General features: G+C 36.2%; 1 protein-coding gene and 1 pseudogene across 1 annotated transcript in view; both read left to right on the top strand.

The window, feature by feature from the left end:
* The window catches only part of LOC122141471 (SLAM family member 9-like), a gene marked incomplete at its 5' end in the record, with an annotated part of 137,205 nt that overhangs the window by 109,757 nt on the left and 5,746 nt on the right, over positions 1–21,702 (top strand). The gene's annotated exons all lie outside the window — the stretch shown is intronic.
* On the top strand, positions 3,832–4,311 carry LOC122141696 (annotated as a pseudogene).

The raw sequence follows: 21,702 nt of genomic DNA, 5'->3' as shown, positions 1-21,702 counted from the left end.
TGTTTGTTAAGGTGACATGAAAAACATGCAGTGTTGGGGGGCCTCCAGGAACGTGCTTGGGAAAACACTGCCCTAATAATATACCCTAAATACAGGTCCATTTCAGTGAATTAGAATGTGCGTGGAAATGTCATTTATTTCAGTAATTCATCTCAAATTTTGAAACTTGTGTATTAAATAAATTCAATACACACAGCCTGAGTAGTTTAAGTCTTTGATTTCTTTAATTGTGATGACTTTGTCTCACATTTAACAAAAACCCATCAATTCACTATCTCAACAAATTAGAATATGGTGACATGCCAATCAGCTAATCAACTCAAAACATCTGCAAATGTTTCCTGAGCCTTCAAAATGGTCTCTCAGTTTGGTTCACTAGGCTACACATTCATGGGGAAGACTGCTGATCTGACAGTTGACCAGAAGATAATCATTGACACCCTTCACAAGGAGGGTAAGCCACAAACATTCATTGACAAAGAAGCTGGCTGTTTCACAGAGTGCTGTATCCAAGCATGTTAACATGAAGTTGAGTGGAAGGAAAAAGTGTGGAATAAAAAGATGCACAAACCAACCGAGAGAACCGCAGCCTTATGAGGATTGTCAAGCAAAATCCATTCAAGGACTGAGGCTGGGGTCAAGAGCCACCACACACGGAAGTGTCAAGGAATTTGCTGAACCCACAGACAACGTCAGAAACGTCTTACCTGGGCTAAGGAGAAGAAGAACTGGACTGTTTCCCAGTGGTCCAAAGTCCTATTTTCAGATGAGAGCAAGTTTTTGTATTTCATTTGGAAACCAAGATCCTAGAGTCTGGAGGAAGGGTGGAGAAGCTCATAGCCCAAGTTGCTTGAAGTCCAGTGTTAAGTTTCCACAGTCTGTGATGATTTGGGGGCAATGTCATTTGCTGTTGTTGGTCCATTGGGTTTTATGTAAACCAAAGTCACTGCACCCTTTTACTAAGAAATTTTGGAGCTTCCTTCTGCTGACTAGCTTTTTGAAGATGCTGATTTCATTTTCCAGCGGGATTTAGTGACATGTCATACAGTCAAGTCTGGTGACCCATACTCAGAATCCGTGCTCTATTTAAAACCATCCAAAGTACACACACACACACCGTGAACACACACCTGGAGCAGGGGGCAGCCATTTATGCTGTGGCACCCGGGGAGCAGTTGGGGGTTCGGTGCACCTCTGCTGACACAGAGGCTTTGTGCTTTTGTTTTTGCATGATTAAAACTCAAAATCAGCAGGTTAATTCAGGTAAAGTGGGACAATTTTTGCAAAACGTATAATGTTGATACTTTTTTTCTTTTGTTAACTTTAAGGTCCAGCTATTATACTTGAATACAGTTCATATACAGTGCTATTTGCAAGATATATACCAATAAACATTTTGAGATCATGAAGTCCAAAAAAATATATTTTCAGGTAAAGTGGGACAACTGGCCTGGTAAATGGGGGGGGGGCCATCCCTTATTTATCAAAAATGATTCTGCATCTGACATATATTTATATATGTCCATATTTTAAAGCTTTATACTGTATTCTGCATCTACATTTTGCATCTCTCATCCTTTCTTCACTCCACAGATTGATTTCCTGACTGCAGACTAATTTCTGTTTTCTAAAAAAGTAAATTATACAAGTCAACTATAAAATAACCAGTGAATGTCAATTTATTTAATGAATTTGAGTATAATTACCAAAGTGTTAAAGGTCAGCCCACTTTACCCGAATCCCATTGGCCCACTTTATCTAACACAGTCAGCCAACGTGGGCCAGCAATATTTAAACACCTTACAAGAAAACTATATATTAAAAAAAAAAGTCCCAATAATATTTGTTCCATTTAGTGAGCAACCTTAAAATTTAGAAATGAAAATCTCATGTCAGAGGGTTTTCTAGTTTCTATCTTTCCCCATGACACAGTCCTTCTTTGACGTGAGGCCACACCCACCAGTGTTATATTGCATCAACCAAACCTTTTTATCATTTAGAGAAACAGTGTCCCTTTAATTAAGAACCATCATACTGTGAAAGTGCAAACCCGCTGAGCACAGTACAATCAAACTTAAATTGTCCACTTTACCTGAATTCACCCCTGTCAGTGAGAAAGTGACTGATGACATCATTCATGTAAAGAGAATTTGTTTTTGTTTGGTTGGTATTTCATTTGCTGTGTGTTTCTCTTATCGAGACACAAATATATGTTGTGTAATGAATTCATCAAACAAAAAGACAGTGCACTTAAAAAATAAATAAATAGGCCTAATATTGAGTAAGGAGTGTGTGAAATGTTTAATGGGCATTTGTTGCATATGTCTAGTTACCACGTTTAACCCATCATGGAAAACAGGTGAATAAAGATGTGTTTGCCTTTGCACTTGCAAGTGAATGAGATTCTCATAGCGCTGAATAGCTACAATAGGCTGCGATCACACATCATTCAGATAAGCTGATGTTTTCCGCTGATACAGGACAGTGGCTGCTGGCAACACAAATTCATCTTTATGCAAATAATGTGCGTAACCCATGGGGATGCAAAATGGTGATTCACCAGCTGATCTGTGAACGCCTACTAGTAGTAAACTTTGGATAAAAAAATGATGGAAGGCAACCCCTAGGTAGGACTATATTTTTTTCTTTCCAGAAATCAAAGAATGATCCTGTGAATGCAAATGTCGCCAATGGTATAACAAACAAACAAGCATGCTCTCTGCTCAGATTAAACTCAGCTTCATTGCAGTTAAATACAGACATAAAGTGAACAGAGGTAAGCCGGATCTCCACACAATGAGATCAATAAATCATTGATAAATCAGTAGGCTATTTATGAATTGTTTGAAGACAAAGAAAAGCATTTTTGTGTATTTGGAGTAAATGGTTCTCCAAGTGGTCATTTATTCATTAAGCAGACTCTTTTATCCAAGTAACTCACAAATGAAGCAATCAAACCAACAAAAGAGCAATTATATATATATAACTGCTGTGACAATTTGCAGTTAGTCTGGGTCCCTGGCTAAAAATTCTGTCATATATAAAATAAATAGAACAAAAATAAAAAGTAGATAGAATGGAAACAGAATAGAGAGATTATTGTTAAGAGTGTGAAAGTGATTATTTTCTTTTTTACAATATTTCAAAAGAACACAAGTAGAATTGAAATAGAATAGAGAACCATAGTGTTAGATTTTTTTAATAAATAAATAAATAAAATAGAGATAGAACAAAACGGAATATAGAGTGCTAGTGTTAGAGGGTCAAATTTTATACTGAAGTGAAGGGTATTTGAAATCATTTAAAAATCTAAAAGGAGCTCAGTTGTGGTAGAGGCTGCACCTTGAAACATCATACATGTTTTCCTTTTTTAATATTTGCAAATAACATATAAGGGAATGTAATTCCCGTCAACCAGTTAAATGGCCAAGGTCATGTTTGAACTGTCCAGTGTTTAAAGGTCACTTTAGGTTTGCAATAAAACCTCCATCGATACTGACGGACAACAGTGAAGTCTGATGCTGGGATTGAAGCAAGTTTAGTCTGTTTCTCCCAGGATCGTTCACAACGGTGCTGTTGATAAATGTAAAGCCTCCAGGCAAAAGAAGACAACTGTTAGAACAAAATATCCATCTTCCCAGAACAAGGTAAGAACTTTACAAATTATAAGAAAGTATAAGATCTATAAGAAATTTGTCCAGACGTACAGACCAATACACTTAAACACAAACAAAGGGACGGGAACCTTGCACAAATGAATCACAATTAAACTGGTTTAGTAAGTCAGACATCAGTAGAAGATGTTTTGATGTTTGTGTTGTTCACCAGGTCATGGAGATCCACCCGTCTTCTTTGATTCTGCTGCTGCTCTTGGCTGCTTCTTTCACTGCTTATGGTCAACCAGATGATATACATCCCTGTTATCAAAAAATTCCTCAATCAACATTTTGGTCCATGTGTGAGTGAGCATGATTGTAACAGAGAAATCAGAAAGAGAACTGAACTGAAAATGGCTGCAAAGAATTCAACACCTTCATAAAAGCAAATGCAAATATTATTAAAGCAGTTTGTGGTGTCAGAGCAACCAGCCTTTTCCTGTGGTCAAATGTACATTACAAAGTGGAGAGAGACACCCAAATTGCCAATATAGAGGGAATAAGTCCACTCGTTACATTGTATGGGGGTGTGAAGAAGGCTGGCCTGTACATTTTGACGAAGGCATAATTAATATACTGTTTAGATGACAGGCTAAATAGAGCTTCAAAAGAGCTGCATAATACAGTAGTTTGCTAATCATTTGTTTATCATTTCTTTGCTATCTTTTTTCTGTCAAATAAAAATCCTTATATAGCAATATAATTTATTTATTTATTTTTTGAAGAACTGCATACAGGACGACCTGAAGTTAAATTAAAATTAACCTGTCTGTCATTATAAGACTCTGTAGGAAGGAGTATATTTTCACTGTCCCTCATCTCATGGTGCACCAGTCTGTTCTTATCTTAAGTGAGCCTAATGTTAAAAACATACATTATGTACAGTACATACAAACGTACATTTTTCTTTAATTGAACATTAATGGTATATACTTCAGAATCGCTCTGAGATCTTCACTTCTTCATGCACGTCTGTAGCTGCATCTCATGTGCAAGATTCAGCTAGTCTAGCAAAATATTTTGAGCAATTAAAAAAATAAACAAATAAAGAGAGTAGTAAATGTGCCAAAAGAGATGAGGATAAGAAAGATTAAGATGAGTTTTGTCCACCTGTCTGTAATCCTCAAAGAAAACTTATCTACTACCCATAAACTCATCTTCTTGATTGACTTGCATCTCAACAACACCAATTTAAAGATAACTATACACAAACTTAAATTTAGAGAATAGAAGGGAAACGAAGGTAATACAGCTGGAAAATAGACTAAGATTCAGATCAAAACCATGTATTTTCATTTGAATGTAGCCAATAATAAAATAATTTACTCTAAATTAAATTAATAATTGACTTACTCCTGATTTCTCTCAACATGGGGACAGCAGAGCTGACAGACAATAAACGTGAAGACAAAGTAACTGGCATTACTTATTTGAAAAAAGTAGCACAGATATTTTGTTGTAAAAAAAACAAAAGTAATGTTGCTTTACTACTTACATGAAAACATAATCTGATTACATGACTCAAGTTACTTGTAATGCGTTACCCCCAACAATACTGGTTACTAGTACTTTACAATAAGTTGCCATTTACAGGTTTTACGATGTATAAAAAATAATCACCCGGGTGGGTGAGGCCATCACACGCAAAAATGACCTGAAAAAAAAAAAAAAAAGCAAATGGAAAAATACTATGAAGTATGACCCCTAAATCTAAATAAAACTACTGATTCATTGTTAGCTTAGTCCATGGTTATGATAACACAATATTATAGATATATAAATAGTTTAAAGACACCGATTCCAGAGATTATAAGTGAATCATGTGTTTTTAATAATATTTATCACACAAAACATACAAAGATTCATCAAGTTCATTTTTGTTTCAGCAAAAAAAAACAAAGAAAACTGCATTACCGGTTTTCCTTTACGGTTCTTTTAGTGTTTGCTAAAGTAGTATTAAGGAACACAGAAAGGGAAAATATCTAACAATATTCTGAACAGAGTACAATGCACAAAATATTTAATAACAGTGTACTAAAACACCTTGGTAAATAATAATAATAAAATAATAATAATAATAATAATAATAATAATAAAAAAATCCACTTCTTATTGATTTAAGGTAAAAAACTGTTACAGGCTTTAGAAAAGAGTTTAGCACATTTGCTTTGACACGTAAATTACATCCCAGAAAATATTTCAGTTCATCTCTGTTGAGGCCAATTACATACAGTATTTACAAAGAGCACCATATGAAAGACAAATCCCAAAATCGGAATAGATGAATCAAAGAACTAATCAGCACCTCTTTAAAAAAAAATAAAATAAAATAAAATCAGCACCTCTTAATAAAAAATAATAATAATAATAATAATAATAATAATAATAATAATAATAATAATAATAATTGACTTAATCATTTTTGCACATTCAACAATGAAGATAAAAAAGACTTACTAAAATTTCATAGCATCAGTTTATCAAGTATACACATTTTTGTGTGAATTGTGCTGTATTATTTCTTCTGACAAACATCACATCAAGTATTTTTCAAGTTTAACGCCACAGTAACAACATTTACCACATTCTGTATTATGTATGCTTCCAGTTACAGGCACTGAACATCATACATACTCTCAGCAAAGTGTTTTACCAACTTTAAATTTCTACTACTTCTTTTTTAGCTTATTAAGGGTGGTTTTGGTTCCACTGTAGGTGAACGTATAGAGAGATGTGCTATTCATTGGTTCTAATGAAGATGGATGACTATGGGTTAGTGTTAGTAGTTAAATCATAAACTTTAGCCAATATACTGATAACAGTTGTTTCAAATAATTGCAACAATACCAGTAAAACATCTAAAAACATCTAAAGTATGAGTATTGTAAACTTTTAAAAGCACTTGTGTCCTCCAGTACGAGTCTGTGTATGAGGAGTAAAATCCTCTTCATACATTGCAAAAAAAAAAATTCTTACCTTGAGAAGCAAATTTACTTAAAGGGATAGTTCACCCAAAAATGAAAATTCTGTCATCATTTACTCACCCTCATGTCGTTCCAAACCTGTACGAGTTGCTTTCTTATGTTGACCATAAAAGAAGATATTTTGAAGATTGCTGGTAATCAAAGTTGGTGGTTCCCATATACAGTGGGTACGTAAAGTACTCAGACCCCCTTAAATTTTTTCACTCTTTGTTATATTGCAGCCATTTGCTAAAAGCAATCATTTAATTTAAGTTTTTTTTTCCTCATTAATGTACACACAGCACCCCAAATTGACAGAAAAAACACAGAATTGTTGACATTTTTGCAGATTTATTAAAAGAGAAAAAACTGAAATATCACATAGTCCTAAGTATTCAGACCCTTTGACTCAGTATTTAGTAGAAGCACCCTTTTGATCTAATACAGCCCATGAGTCTTTTTGGGAAAGATGCAACAAGTATTTCACACCAGGATTTGGGGATCCTCTGCCATTCCTCCTTGCAGATCCTCTCCAGTTCTGTCAGGTTGGATGGTAAACGTTGGTGGACAGCCATTTTCAGGTCTTAGTTTCAGGTCAGGGCACTGGCTGGGCCATTCAAGAACAGTCACGGAGTTGTTGTGAAGCCGCTCCTTCGTTATTTTAGCTGTGTGCTTAGGGTCATTGTCTTGTTGGAAGGTGAACCTTCGGCCCAGTCTGAGGTCCTGAGCACTCTGGATAAGGTTTTCGTCCAGGATATCCCTGTACTTGGCCGCATTCATCTTTCCCTCGATTGCAACCAGTCGTCCTGTCCCTGCAGCCTGAAAAACACCCCCACAGCATGATGCTGCCACCACCATGCTTCACTGTTGGGACTGTATTGGACAGGTGATGAGCAGTGTCTGGTTTTCTCCACACATACCACTTAGAATTAAGGCCAAAAAGTTCTATCTCGGTCTCATCAGTCCAGAGAATCTTATTTCTCACCATCTTGGAGTCCTTCAGGTATTTTTTTGCAAACTCCATGCAGGCTTTCATGTGACTTGCCACTCTGCCATAAAGCCCTGACTGGTGAAGGGCCGCAGTGATGGTTGACTTTCTACGACTTTCTCCCATTTCCCGACTGCATCTCTGGAGCTCAGCCACAGTGATCTTTGGGTTCTTATTTTACCTCTCTCACCAAGGCTCTTCTCCCAGATAGCTCAGTTTGGCCAGACGGCCAGCTCTAGGAAGGGTTCTGGTCATCCCAAACGTCTTCCATTTAAGGATTATGGAGGCCACTGTGCTCTTAGGAACCTTAAGTGCAGCAGAAATTTTTTTGTAACCTTGGCCAGATCTGTGTCTTGCCACAGTTCTGTCTCTGAGCTCTTCAGGCAGTTCCTTTGACCTCATGATTCTCATTTGCTCTGACATGCACTGTGAGCTGTAAGGTCTTATATAGACAGGTGTGTGGCTTTCCTAATCAAGTCCAATCAGTATAATCAAACACAGCTGGACTCAAATGAAGGTGTAGAACCATCTCAAGGATGATCAGAAGAAATGGACAGCACCTGAGTTAAATATATGAGTGTCACAGCAAAGGGTCTGAATACTTAGGACCATGTGATATTTCAGTTTTTCTTTTTTAATAAATCTGCAAAAATGTCAACAATTCTGTGTTTTTCTGTCAATATGGGGTGCTGTGTGTACATAAATGAGGAAAAAAAACTGAACTTAAATGATTTTAGCAAATGGCTGCAATATAACAAAGAGTGAAAAATTTAAGGGGGTCTGAATACTTTCCGTACCCACTGTATATATATATATATTATTATATATATTTATATTTTTAAGGGGGTCTGAATACTTTCCGTACCCACTGTATATATATATATATTTATTTATTTTCCTACTATGGTAGTCAATGCCAACCACCAACTGTTTGATTACCAGCAATCTTCAGAATATCTTCTTGTATGTTCAACATAAGAAAGCATCTCATACAGGTTTGGAATGGCATGAGGGGAGTAAATGATGACAGAATTTTCATTTTTGGGTGAACTATCCCTTAAAGATATCTTTGTTGCATATCCCTAACTGTGACACAATTACTCTGAAGCAAGTTTCAGCTGATCTTTCTTCTCTCCATCTTTTCTTGATTCTCCTTATTGTTTAATTCAATAAAAGCTTCAAAATTATAAAGAATATTACATTATTGTAATGGCAGCCAGCCTCATGAGACTCACAAGGCTGACAAGGATCATAAGGCTTAAGAGACAGCTTCATCAGCCCGATCTCATTAAGTTCCAGCTAATTCTCCTGTAAGGAAACAAATTCACAAAAGGTAAAAGTAACAAGGAGAACTGATGTTTCAGACACAAGCACACAAAATAATAAAGAGTCAGAATTGTGTTTTTTTTTTTTTTTTTTTTTTTTTTTTTTTTTCTTATATTTATGTTTTTTTTTTTTAATTTTATGTTGATTATATGTAGAGTATTAATAATTCCGATACCACATCTAAAATTCTTGAAACACTTCTCTAGACACTTGCTTTCTGAAACAAGTTGCAAATACAAAAAAAAATATGCTACATGTGACACTTCAGATTCTGTCAATTAATATGTTAATCAGTTAACATAATTATTTATAATAGTAATATTAATTATATAAAAAAAATTGATATCTTTGTTACTTTTATTTTATTGATTTTTTTTTTTTTAAATATAAGTGTTAGAGCAGCACCAACAGCACCAGCCACCACCAGTAGAACAGTAACAACTATTCCTGCTACAGCAGCTGAAGACAGACCTGAATCTGGAACACCTAAAGACAGTCATTATTACCAGAGAGTGAATGACAGTAACCCACAGAAAAAATACATTGACTGATATTTTTCTACTTTGGTCATCAGTTGTTAATTGGATTCACTAATAAATGGCATTATTTGTTGTGTTTTAGCAAAAGAGGTCAAAACTAAATCACTCAGTGAATTGATACAAAAATACTGAACTGTCTTTCAAAACTCTTCAAAAGAAAATGCACTAAATGACTGAATTATATACTCACAAGTAACAGTAACATTTAAATATCTTCACTCTGGTGATGCTGAAGCTGCTGTCCCTGATGATGATCTGTAGTTTATATTCTCCAGAGTCTGTGGTTCTGGTGTTCATGATGGTCAGAGATCCAGTCTGATGATCCAGCTTCAGTCTGTCTCTGAATCTCTCTTTACACTGATCATCTGTACAGATCTTACTCTGATCTCCAGGGATTTCAGCAATGAGAGTATCATTAAAATACCACATCAACTCATCATTTGGGGTTTTTTCCTCCTCATTATCTAAAGTAACAGATTTTTCCTTCTATCACTGACTTTCGTCCAGCAGCAGAAAACACCTGAAACACAAACCAACAGCTGCTGGAGGATGTTTTTGGAGATAGAAAATGAAAGAGCTACACAACATGAAAGAAACATCAACATGAATGTGATTGCACAAGCCCTTTCTTGACCTTTGATCCATAAAGAAAATTATGTGCTTAAACACATTTTACATACTTATTTTATATCAAATCCTCATTTAAAACAGATTATCAGATGATCAGAGATGGCGTGATTATACACTGTCATCTCCATCTTAGCTCAACTGCAGCTACTGTAGTAGTGAAAAATAAATAACTGTTAAAACAGCTTGCCAATGAAAATGTAGTTTTAAAGCAAACCTTCGAATAGTGTAAACTGAGATAATGCTACAAACTGCACTTAAGCAGCAAGTTTGGAAAGAGATTACTGAATGTGAATTGATATAGGCTAACTACATGTAAAGAAAATAACCTTGAATATCACTGTAAAAATACAAAACATATATAAATTGTATGACTCACCATTGATAGTAACACTGAAGATCTTTTCACTGCTGCTGTTGATCAGTAGTTTTCACTGAAGATCTTGTCACTGATGGTGCTGCTGATGATTTGTAGATATCCAGTCTGATTGTCCAGCTTCAATCTGTCTCTGAATCTCTCAGTACCTTCATTACACTGAACATCTGTACAGATAAAACTGAGATCTCCAGTGATTTTAGTAATGTCTGATTGTCCAGCTTCAGTCTGTCTCTGAATCTCTCAGGTTTGTTTTAACATCAGTGTGTAGAGTGACTGAATCTCCTTCCTTCACTGTCACTAACACTGTATCAACACCTGAAGCACCTGAAGAAGAAAGTTAAAATAAGCCAAACAAAAATATAAAAAAGTGCTGTGAAAATATTTTCTACAGATACTGATTATGCGTACATACATTTTTGCCTGGATTTATAATGTAACATGCAAATAAACCGCAGAAAAAACATCATGAATTCACATTCTCTCATCAGACAAAACATATCTACATAAGACTCTTAGATTATATTATCATACCACATCCTGATTTAGATTTTGTCCCCCTTTGCACATATTGCAAAAGTAAAGATTTTCATAGACTCATGATACATTTTATACAGATGAATAGGTATACACACACACACACACACACACACACACACACACACACACACACAAAAACACCTTACGTTTTTATATCAAATCAGTTGACAATCAAAATCATTCAAAAGCATCGTTAGCCTAAGTTGATCGTAGCTCAATTGGTTTCAATGGGTCTACGATGTACTTAAGCTTACGATACTTTTGGGAAACGCAATCCTGAGATCATATAAGGACGCCGTTATTTATTCATTTATTTATGATATGATCAGTGTGTGCAACTGCCGAGGGGTAAGCAAGGTCAGTGTTGGCGCCCCTCTCCTTTCTAGTAGTCTCTACAACGACTGCCGCTAATAAAGACACAATCAATTTAGTGTTTTACAGAGAAAAAGATTTTTGTTTGAATGATTAGTGTTTATTTGAACAAATGATGCAAGCAAATTAAAGAAAAACTGCATTTTCAGTATATTTTCCCCTCACGCATGCAGATTCTGATTCATAAATGCATTCTGTTTGTCTGCTTAGATGGCGATGCAGTTATTTCAAAAAGAAAAAAAAAAGTGAAACTAACAACCTGCGAGTCTCCTGCGGCGGAGAGCGATGACGTAGTGAACGTTTCCTGAGCTTTTCTAATATGCACATGCAAAAAACGTTTTTTTGGCGTAAGTCTTTTGGCGTGTTGCTTTTTGGGATTAATGTGTAGTATAGTTTTCAGTTGTTGCTTTTAAGACGTAAAATATCGTATAGACTACAGTACAGACTTGTCACTCCGACGGCACATTGCTAAGTAAGGTAGTTTTAAATAATAGTTTATCATTTTAGTTATATGTTAATAAAAACAAGTTAAACATAAAAAAAAAATAAAAAAAAAAATATTAACATATCATGTAGCACGAGTATTGCAAAAGCAGTTATGAGGAAATAAAACTTGTAATTAGGCAATACATTAAATTAGTCTGGCTTAATGACCTTTAGCCAGTTGCTCAGGAAGGCATAGCTCAGGTGATGAAGAAAGGGAAAAACCATGAGAAGAGCATCTTAAGTCTAGTGCACCTGGTAGATGTTCTAACTGCATTCTGAATGTGAAAAGCATATTTCATTATTAATGTCATGGCTGTTTGTAAAAATATCACTGGAAAACAAACATGAACTTGCTGTGCCTCTAAAACAGTCAAAACGAGGTAAATCGACCAAAAACAATTTCAAAAGGTAAAACACTTGAAGAAATGGTGTGAAATGTCTTCAAGTGTTTTACCTATAGAAAATATCACTCCACACTCACTCAATAAACAAGCATAACTGTATAATACAAAAAATATAAATATGAACATAAATATACAATATATACAAATAAAAATGTTACAGGTCCCATTAAATGACAGAGAGGTTGTTGTTATCCAAAGATAAAGGTAAAAACGTATGTATCCCACGAGCATTACAACTACTTTACCCATTGAAGACATTTTCTATCTAGAGGAGTAAAGATGGCTTTGAGAAGGGCTTACAAACCACCTGACCTGACACAGGGCAGCATAACAAACAAATAAATTAAATGAACCTAAAGGTAGATATTTATTGGGGTAATACATAAGTTTAGCAAACAACATTAAAAAAGAAAGAGATAAATAACTAATAAAAATTCAAAGAATTGCATAATGAATATACAAAAACTCAGGCGTTGAAGAGGCCTCACTGTCACAGAGTATTCCAAAACAAGAAGACCCAAGTGCAGCATTATTAAAGAGTCCAAAAAACAAACAGTGTGACCCAAATCAGGGCAAAACAGAGTAACAGAAATACGTTACTGAAAACAATAAAGCAGCATTCAAAGACAAAGAAAACCGGGCTTATATGTGGCATAGTTAACAAGGTAATGGGGCACAGCTGAATGTAATGAGGCTTGATAGTTAAGGCAAAGTGTGATGGAAACTGAAGTCCAGAGAAACAAACAAACTAAGAAGCGTGCCCCCTAATGGCTATACATGAGCACACCCACTTGACATTGTGTAGATAATGCCAGGAAAGCTAGACACTGTGACACTCACGACATACAGCCAAGTATGGTGACCCATACTCAGAATTCGTGCTCTGTATTTAACCCATCCAAAGTGCACACACACACCGTGAACACACACACACACACCGTGAACACACACCCGGAGCAGTGGGCAGCCATTTATGCTGCGGCGCCTGGGGAGCAGTTATGGGTTCATTGCCTTGCTCAAGGGTAAATATCACAAAACAGCACAGGCCTCAATCTCTAACAGACAACCTTAGGGTTAGGAGTCAAACTCTCTAACCACTAGGCCACGACTTCCTATTACATATGACCCACATGAAGGTCATAACATGTGAAGAAGAACCTTCTTATCAGTAATTTCATCACATAATCCACAGCAAGTGCATCTGACTGATATATGAAAATGAGGGAAACAAAGTTTGGTGAAGCTGCACATGTTGGTTGTGCATGTTAGTGTTAGGGAACATGCAATCACAAGTTTGGAAGAAAAGCAACAAAAACCATGTTCAATGATTGCATGCCACACTTTAGATACTTTTCACTGAACTCATTCAGAAGACAAGATATGCTGATAAATGGGCTGCATTACTGAAAGAATACAGAACTGCTAAGGAAAACGGCAAACAGTCTATTGAAAAAAAAAGGGGGGGGGGTCTATGTTCAAGCAGTCAGTAAGAATTGTTACAGGTCATTGTGCAAAACATGAGGAAAGGTGGACCAGACAAAATTCCAGCATATAGTCATAAGTCATAATAAAAGATACAGTAGCAGTAAAGACTTATTGGTAATGAAGTATAAGGTTTCTATGGTAAAATACTTTCTCTTAACTTAATGGACAAGTTTGCTATTCATGAGTTTATCTTCCTCAAAAGTGTGAACATTGAGCCTCCCAGACACCATCAAAAGATTGAGAGCAATCTGCTCAGATCTGTCAATCTCTCTCTAGCTCAACCAATAGCGTGAGTTTAGGGCGTGGCTACTGCAGCAAGTGGAGTCAGAGGGGTTTTAGCTACTGTGGGACTATGACTGATGCTACAATAAATGCACTGACTGTTTTTGACGGATTCAGCATTTCAACTTCAACAAATTCAGCACTTATCTGACTCTAAAGCTGTTTTGTGTGGGTATTAGCTCTTCACCGGGTGGACAGGGATGGATAAACAAGACAGAGTGAGTGAAGTCAAGCTGTCTGCACAACTCAAACCACAACTCTACAGAAAACCAACCACAGAAGTTTTCATTTTGACTCAGAAGATGCACAAGTGAAAGTCACAATCTGAGATGGCAGAAGTTAACAACTATATATTTTTATTTTCCAATCAAAAAATAAAATTCATAATTGATATAAAAACCACTCTAAAATTATTTAAAAATAGCATGAAATTATGAAATATTTCAGCAATTTTCACCCATCTAATTGGTCATGTTTAACATAGCTAGAGAACTACTTTTGGGAAATGGTGTATGCTGTCTGAAAATGCTGTCTGGCAACTTCCAAAATCCCTCTCCTTCTACATAAAGTGGCTTTAAAAAAAGTTATATAATTTTGTGACAACAGTTAATGGAAACAGCCTTGCTGTTGTCTCTCCATTGAACCTGTTGTCACTTTAATTTTTGCACCAAAGCATGTTAAACTATTTCACAATCACTTATGATTGGACAAACTGATATCCCAGAAGTTTAACTGACTTGGTGTTATACTGTAACGATTAAGTATTCCCTTATTTTTTTGGAGCAGTGTATATATGCACCACAAAGAAAGAATTAATAGTCTGTGTGGCTTCTCACATGCTCCACACTACTCTGCAAAAGGTTATTCATTGCCACATGCAGTGGTAGTAGCGCGCTAATACACTGGGTTGTCAGTACTCATCTCAATATAGGTGAGAGTACATTCATCTTCAGTCATTTTCACAGAAATGTTTCATGTGATTGTTATGTTCTGTTTGTGCTGGTGGCATCTGATTGGTAAGATATAAATCTATCTATCTATCTATCTATCTATCTATCTATCTATCTATCTATCTATCTATCTATCTATTGGTTTTGTATATTAGAAGCATTAATCAGTGTGAAATCTGTTTGTTTATCAGGTGTGTTTGGTGAGTCATTGTCAGTGATGGAGGGGAGATTCTGTCGTTCTAAACATTGAATCTCAAACACATAAAGATGACGACATAGTGTGGCTATTTGGAGTTAAAAAGTCTCTCATAGCTAGGAATAAAAAAAAGCTAATCTTTTCCAAATATGACGGTCCTGATGAGAGATTCAGAGGCAGACTGCAGCTGGACAATCAAACTGGATCTCTGACCATCACAAACATCGCAACTGAACATGCTGGAGTTTATCAAGTAAAGATAAGTGGAGCAAAACTGACATCAAAAAACATTCAGTGTTTCTGTCTATGGTGAGTAGAGATCACATTTTCTTATTTTATTAAAGGAATATTCGGTTAGGGCTGGGCAGTATATTGAGTTTATACAATATATCAATATATATATTTTTTTATAAAAAATATGGGATGATGGAATACCGTTTACAGTATATCGATATACAGTAGTTTGATACGAGCGCATCTGAAAAGTAGCAAAGTATACAGTGTGAGCTTCTACGGGGAAAATGCATAATCCAATTTGTTCGCAACATGAGACAAGCTTTATATTAAAATGTTTATAATAACTGATAAGATATACACTGAACAAAATTATAAAAGCAACACTTTTGTTTTTCCCCCCAATTTTCATGAGCTGAACTCAAAGATCTAAGACTTTTTCTATGTACAAAAAAGGCCTATTTCTCTCAAATAATGTTCACAAATCTGTCTAAATCTGTTTTAGTGAGCACTTCTACTTTGCCGAGATAATCCATCCACCTCACACGGTGTGGCATATCAAGATGCTGATTAGACAGCATGATTATTGCACAGCTGTGCCTTAGGCTGGCCAAAATAAAAGGCCACTCTAAAATGTGCAGTTTTTACATTTAAAATGTGCAAGTCCAGGGTGGGGGGTGGGTGAGGCCGAAAACCAGTCAGTATCTGGTGTGACCACCATTTGCCTCATGCAGTGCAACACATCTCCTTTACATAGAGTTGATCAGGTTGTTGATTGTGGCCTGAGGAATGTTGGTCTACTCCTCTTCATTGGCTGTGCCAAGTTGCTGAATATTGGCAGGAACTGGAACACGCTGTCGTATAATCCAGAGCATCCCAAACATGCTCAATGGGTGACATGTCTGTTGTGTATGCTGGCCATGCAAGAACTGGGATGTTTTCAGCTTCCACGAATTGTGTGCAGATCCTTGCAACATTATCATGCCGCAACATGAGGTGATGGTCGTGGATGAATGGCACAACAATGCGCCTCAGAATCTCGTCACGGTATCTCTGTGCATTCAGAATGGCATCAATAAAATGCACCTGTGTTCGTTGTGCATAACATACGCCTACCCATACCATAACCCCACCGCCACTATGGGCTACTTGATCCACAAGATTGACATCAGCAAACCACTAACCCACACAACGCCATACATGCTGTCTGCCATTTGCCCTGTACAGTGAAAACCAGGATTCATCCATGAAGAGAACACCTCATCAAAGTGCCAGACACCATCGAATGTGAGCATTTTCCCACTCAAGTTGGTTACAATGAAGAACTACAGTCAGGTCGAGACCCCGATGAGGAAGACGAGTATGCAGATGAGCTTCCCTGAGACAGTTTCTGAGACAGTTTATGCAAACCGATTGTTGCAGCAGCTGTCCCGTGTGGCTGGTCTCAGACGATCTTGGAGGTGAAGATGCTGGATGTGGAGGTCCTGGGCTGGTGTGGTTACACATGGTCTGCGGTTGAGAGGCTGTTTGGATATACTGCCCAATTCTCTGAAATGCCTTTGGAGACGGCTTATGGTAGAGAAATGAACATCGATTCACGGGTAACAGCTCTGGTCGACATTCCTGCAGACAACATGCCAATTGCACGCTCCCTCAAAACTTGTGACATTTGTGGCATTGTGCTGTGTGATAAAACTGTACATTGTAGAGTGGTATTTTATTGTGGCCAGCCTAAGTCACACCTGTGCAATAATCATACCGTCTAATCAGCATCCTGATATGCCACACCTGTGAGGTGGATGGATTATCTCGGCAAAGGAGAAGTGCTCACTAACACAGATTTAGACAGATTTCTGAACAAAATTTGAGAGAAATAGGCCTTTTTATACATAGAAAAGGTATTAGATCTTTGGGTTCAGCTCATAAAAAATGGGGATAAAAATAAAAGTGTTGTGTTTATAATTTTGTTCAGTGTAGTTAAACACGTCTGGTTTAAAGTGGCCCTATGGTGGGGTGGGTGTGGGGGTCATGGCCTAATGGTTAGAGAGTTTAAGATCTAACCCTAAGGTTGTGGGTTTGAGTCTTGGGCCGGCAATACCATGACTGAGGTGCCATTGAGCAATGCACCAAACCCCCAACTGCTCCCCGGGCGCCGCAGCATAAATGGCTGGCCACTGCTCCGGGTGTGTGTTCATGGTGTGTGTGTGTTCACTGCTGTGTGTGTGCACTTTGGATGGGTTAAGTGCAGAGCACAAATTCTAAGTATGGGTCACCATACTTGGTTGTATGTCACATCATGTTCAGATCAATGGCATTTGTGTCATGATGGTCATCAAAAACAAACAAACAAAATAAATAAATAAATAAAACAAACAAACAAAATAAATAAATAAATACCGTAAAAGCGTCTTAAGGAGCTACAGTGTCAAAGTAATAACAATGGGTAAATATTTTTTGTGTTTTTATTTACACTTAACTCATGTTTAACACTCATATTGTTTATGTATTGTGTAATTACTGGAACAGTATTTTAACATTCATGGCCCTATTGTCTTCCATTGTAAGGATCTCACTGTAAGAGAGGTATTAATTTATTTATTTTTAAATAGGGACATGTGCTAAATATTTTTGTGGTGATCAACTTTATGCCACAAACGCTGTCAATTTAGCTTAACTCCTGCTGCTGAAACCAGAATATTCCTTTAACTATATACTATATAACTATATTTAAGAATTTTATAATTTGATACGACTAATAATTTGACTATGTCACTGATCGTCAACACACTAAACCGCAAAAAAAAAAAAAAAAAAAAAGATTGGCTGATCTATTGATTATCTCATGTTTTCAGCTCGCCTACCTGTTCCTGTCATCAGCAGTAAACACTTCCCAATGTTTTTCTTCACCATCATCATCATCATCATCACAGCAGAATTGTTCATTGGTGTGTTCAGTGGTGAATGTGAGTCATGTGACTCTCTCCTGGTACAAAGGAAACAGTTTATTGTCCTGCATCAGTGTGTCTGATCTCAGCATCAGTCTCTCTCTACCTCTGGAGGTGGAATATCAGGATAAAAACAGCTACAGCTGTGTGCTCAACAGTTCATTCACTAAGCAGACTCAACATCTGGACATCACTCAACTCTGTCACACATGTGCAGGTATGGTGATATTAATATTGATTTACCTGTTACACAGTGGTTATGTTTCATATCTGTTGTAAATCAGATAAACAGATTCATTTTTTCCATTACAGAATTGTTCATTAGAGATCAGGACCTACCTTTATTATACATTGTACTGATTTCTGCTGCTGCTGGATCTCTGTTGATTGTAGCAGCAGTCGTGATCTTCTGCATCTGCAAGAAATGTAGAAAAAAACAGTGAGTACAGAAAGCAATTAATGTCTAAATAGTTATCTTTTCAATGCACAAATTTTGGTATAATATTGAAAGCTTTGTTGTTTTAACACATCTGTGATTGTTGTTAATGCAGCCGAGACCAGAAGTGATTCAGCATTGTGTAAACCAACAGCACACAAAATGGTAAGATCTGCGTTGCAAGAAGTTGTTGCAGTCAAGTCAGGCTAATTGAAGATATGTATGTGTGTGTGTGTGTGTGTGTGTGTACAATGGGTACATTCGGTGAACAGGTGTATGTGATCAGCCTTGGTCTCTTCAGTAGGGGGGAAAAAAACTTGTTTTTTATGTTATTAAATTAAGTGTGTGTTTGAACATCAGTCTAAACACTAAACATACACTGTCTGTTTTGCAGACCTATAAATTAATTTAGCACAAATCTGTTACCACACACTAATTAAATTATCCAAAATCAGTCAGTCAATCAATCAATCAATCAATCAATCAATCTTAGTTTTATTTGAGGCAGTATATCAGCCTCAGTCACCATTCATCACTTTCATTCTATCTTCTTTCTATACAATGAAAGTATTTCCCGGAAGAAAGAGAGTATACTTTTATTCACTGCGGGTTAAAGCGGTAGACTTCCGTTTTTGCTGTCTTCGGGGAGCCTTGATGAGAAAGTGCTGCCTTGTCATTCTTTAATGGCAACTCTTTTATTTACCACCAATATCAGTTGGAAATGTAGAACATGTGCACAAGAACAACGTGATGAGTTGACATTTGACCCCGTGTCAGAGGCGCCACTTGGGTGCTTGAGCACCCACAAAAATGACAGAGCACACACGGAAAAACTCGAGAGATTGTTCATTCATTTTAAACCAATCAAACAATTGATTGATATTTGGAAACCTTTCTGATTGGTGGATCTCACATCAGGTCCCGGTGGGTCAAGAACCTGACACAGAGGATATGCTTTTGTTTTTGCATGATTAAAACTCAAAATCCTCAGGTTAATTCAGATAAAGTGGGACACTTTTTGTAAAACGTGTAATTTAGATACCTAGAATTTTTTCTTTTCTTTTGTTAACTTTAAGGTCCAGCTATAATATTTCAATTTGAATACAGTTCACATAAAGTGTTATTTGCAAGATATATATCAATAAACATTTTGAGGTCATGTACTCCAGACACATTTCATTTCAGGTTAAGTGAGACAGTCTGGTAAAAGTGGGCCATCCCTTATATAAAAATAAATAAATAAATAACAAAATAACAAATTATCAAACAAACCATCTTAATTAAAAATACATGATTTATTAACACATATTGTCATACAATTATATTTAACATATTAAACAAATCCAAAAATATATAACCACAAGTTATGAGTAAAATAAATCACATAAATCCTCATCTTAATTAATTTTTGAAATTCCAAACAACTGAAAGAACACGCCCACACTTTTTAAACAATATAACAATACAATATAACACAAGCAACAACAAATAGTCTGCAACATAACAAAAATAATAAGAGCAACATTTAAAATGGTAGCCATATGTAAAATGTTTTTCTATGTTCTCTAAACACTTTAAAATATTTTTATATGTGTCCTTAGTATTTATTTTAGGATTTAGTTTGTATTTTTTATTTAAGATCACCTTTCTTCACTCCACAGACTGATTTCCTGACTGCAGACTAATTTCTGTTTTCTAAAAAAGTAAATTATACATGTCAACTATATAACCAGTGAATGTCAATTTATTTAATTAATTTGAGTATATTTACTAAAGGTTAAAGGTCAGCCCACTTTTTACCCGAATCACACTGGCCCACTTTATCTAACACATTTAGCCACATTTTAAATTGTTCTTTGCATTTTATTCCCTGTTAAAGATGAAAAAAAAATTACAAAATAAATAAAAAAAAAAACCCAGCAGGACCTGTCCCAATAATATTTGTTCCATTTAGTGAGCAACCTTAAAATTTAGAAATGAAAATCTCATGTCAGAGGGTTTTCTAGTTTCTATCTTTCCCCATGACACAGTCCTTCTTTGACGTGAGGCCACACCCACCAGTGTTATATTGCATCAACCAAACCTATTTTATCATTTAGAGAAACAGTGTCCCTTTAATTAAGAACCATTATGCTGTGAAAGTGCAAACCCGCTGAGCACAGTACAATCAAACTCAAATTGTCCACTTTACCTGAATTCACCCTGTCAGTGAGAAAGTGACTGATGACATTATTCATGTAAAGAGCATGTATTAAAGCATGTGTGACCACTTTGTTTGGTTGGTAATGTATTTGCTGTGTGTTTCTTTTATCGAGACACAAATATATGTTGTATAATGAATTCATCACACAAAAAGACAGCACTTAAAAAATAGGCCTAATATTGAGTAAGGAGTGTGTGAAATGTAATGGGCATTTGCTGCATATGTTACCTTTAACCCATCATGGAAACAGTTGAATAAAGATGTGTGGTTGCACTTTATTTTACAGTACGTGTACTTACATGTAGTGTACTTACAGTGTATTTATCTAAGAAAGCTCTGGTAATACAAGGTAACTACAGGGGGTAGGGTTAGGTTTAGGGGTAGGTTCAGGGTTAGTACTTAGGTATTACATAGTTATTGTAATTACTATAATAAGTACTTAGTAAGTACATGAGGTAATGTCTTTGCTCTTGCAAGTGAATGAGTTTCTTGTAGTGCTGAAAGCTACAAGAGGCTGATTATCAGCGACGATGTGATCGCACATCATTCAGATAAGCTGATGTTTTCCGCCGATACAGGACAGTGGCTGCAAATGCAAATACATCTTTATGCAAATGATGTGCGTAACCCATGGGGATGCAAAACGGTGATTCACCGCCTGATTTGTGAACGCCCACTAAACTTTTAGAGTAAA

This window comes from Cyprinus carpio, chromosome B22 (genome assembly GCF_018340385.1).
Source record: "Cyprinus carpio isolate SPL01 chromosome B22, ASM1834038v1, whole genome shotgun sequence".
NCBI classification, from domain to species: Eukaryota; Metazoa; Chordata; class Actinopteri; order Cypriniformes; family Cyprinidae; genus Cyprinus; species Cyprinus carpio.
This window is presented reverse-complemented; position numbering and strand designations above follow the sequence as displayed.